Source organism: Mya arenaria, chromosome 16 (assembly GCF_026914265.1).
Source record: "Mya arenaria isolate MELC-2E11 chromosome 16, ASM2691426v1".
Lineage (NCBI taxonomy): Eukaryota > Metazoa > Mollusca > Bivalvia > Myida > Myidae > Mya > Mya arenaria.
The window spans coordinates 7,757,137-7,759,649 of NC_069137.1; positions in this window are offsets into that span (position 1 = coordinate 7,757,137).

A 2,513-nucleotide genomic window follows, 5' to 3' on the forward strand; every position below is an offset into this window, starting at 1 on the left:
CGTGGCTGAGGGCCGGACCGTGTTTGCCGGGATGTGATAAGCAATGCTCACACCAGCGAGGATAAGCCTTTAATCTGTGCTTCTTTTCAATTGGCCCGACATTTTAAAATTTGTTATGATGGTTTACATGAATTAATAATAAAATGAAATTTTGAGGGATTTTCAAACAATGGTTAGACAAGATACAAAACTATGATGAAACTGTCGTTTCAATTGGCAAATTGTCTTAAACATGCACGGAAGATATGGAATATTTTTACTCTTCAAAATTGGGTTGCGATAAAAAGTAAAAGATTAAAAATCACTATTTAGAGTCGATAAAAACAACATTCATAAAAAACAGAATATATAACGTCAATTGAAATAAGTGCAGACTATTTAAACTTGAATGAATGAGGTTTATATAATTCAAAAATATTTAAAGCAAGATGGTGCAAGAATTTGTTTGTCCGTTTGTTTTTTTGATATCTTGTTTTCAATGATTATTTCCGAACCAAAACGGATATTGCCGAAAGGTTGCGATTGTTTATTTCCGAACCATTACGGAGATCGTCCATGTTCGACCGAAAACAGAACTTGCTAAATGGAGGCGATTGCCTATTTTCTAACTAGCACGGAAATTGCCGAAAGTCTGCGATTGCCCATTTCCGAACCAAGACGGAAATTGATGAAAGCTGGACACTGCCCATTTTCTTGCTAACAAAGAATATGCCGATAATTTTGTCAGGAGCATGAAAATGCAAATCTGCTAAATTTAAGAATACCGTTCATGTTCAGTTTATTTTTTAGTATTTAATTAAAAAAAATGTGCAAAAGGGCCTTCGAACCATAAACATATAATTAAAAAAAAAGATATATAAGATAATGTTGTTTTTTTAGGTCACTTGCATAACAACACGGCATTTTGCGCATCTGTCAAAAATCATTTTGCCACAAAGTCAACTGTGGACCAATCAGCTCCGTGATGTTGGCGGGTTAAAAGATACTTCGAAACAGGGAAAATATTAAATTATAAAAAGGCGCGTACCTCGTTTCAAGTGTTAAAAATTAAATCCACAGTTTAATTAATTTCTTAACTGGACAAATGTCACGAATTTATTTATTAATATTGGCTTTATAAGAATACGCGCCCAGCTTAAGGACTTATTTTCCGTGGTTTGATAACACGTATTGGTTAATCGGCGAACAATGGTAAATGTCCGCGCTAAATGCCGTTGTCATATTAAAATTAAGTACTCCCTGCGTATGCTGATCTTTTGAAAATATAGATAAAATCATAACCGTAAGTAGCTAGTTTATCATCATTTCGATGGGTTCTTTCATATAAAAATAAAACTGCGTGTATCATTTGTTTTACTGATCTCAAAATCAATTGGTGTCATCTACTAGTCATGTACAACCTGAATAAAGTATGAAGTTCCAGTGAGCAGGCGTTCTTTAATTGTTGAACGGAAACATTTTTTTCAGTTTAAGGCCACCGCCAACGAATGGTTTGCTGAAGGTCACCGCGACCTTGTTCTTTCACCTACTAATCTCAAAACAATAAGCGTCATCTACTAGCCATGTACAACATGCATACCAAGTATGAAGTTCGTGGGTCCAAGAGTTGTATAGTTATTGAGCGGACACAAAGTGTGACGTATAGACTGACAGTCTGACTGACTGACAGACCGGGCCAAAACAATAGGTCTCCCGATAAGTAAGTGAGAGCTACATATCGTTATGGTATACATATGAACATTCTGACCAAGGTTAGTAAAGAGTGGAAACAATGTTTGTTTCAAACAATTGACCTAGTTATAAACTTTTGTCCCAACATTAACTATGAACAATTTGACCTAGATGACGATTAGACATGTATGCATACATTGAATTCTGATCAAGTTTGATAAAGATCGGCCTCTGAGGAGTTAACCTTCACTTTTTTATCATTTAGCATTGCCACATACCTTTTCTCCTAAAGACAACATATATGTAGCATCAACTTGACCTGGATTTGGTTCATACATACATACATTCAGTCGAAACCCGGTGGCTCGACCACCCAGAGACCGGCTAACAAACTGAGCCTCGCGAATATCAAGCCAAGCGTGAATGCTTACAGAGTAAAAAGACGATCCTTTACATCAAATTCGACCCAACGAGGAAATCGAGCCAAGCGATATCGAGCCAACGGGTTTTGACGATATATTCTTAGAGTTTGAATGTAAAACGTTGTGATCTCTTGTGTGTTAATCATGATTTATTTCAGCGTTTGACCTGAACTGATTCATGATCGACCTGTATTTCAAAAACACTGTCAGTTCACTGTTTCATGAAGATCAATTACAAAATGTGGCTGTTTGTTTTAGCAAGCAGTCTTTTGACTTAAGTCAAACATAATTGCAACATGGCGACAAAGCTACAAATAGACCATCTGAACGAAAAAACACACTCTTTTTTTTAGATATTTTATTTGGTTTTTACTTATGTACATAAATGTACAATAACAACAAGCAAACAAAACAGTTTAG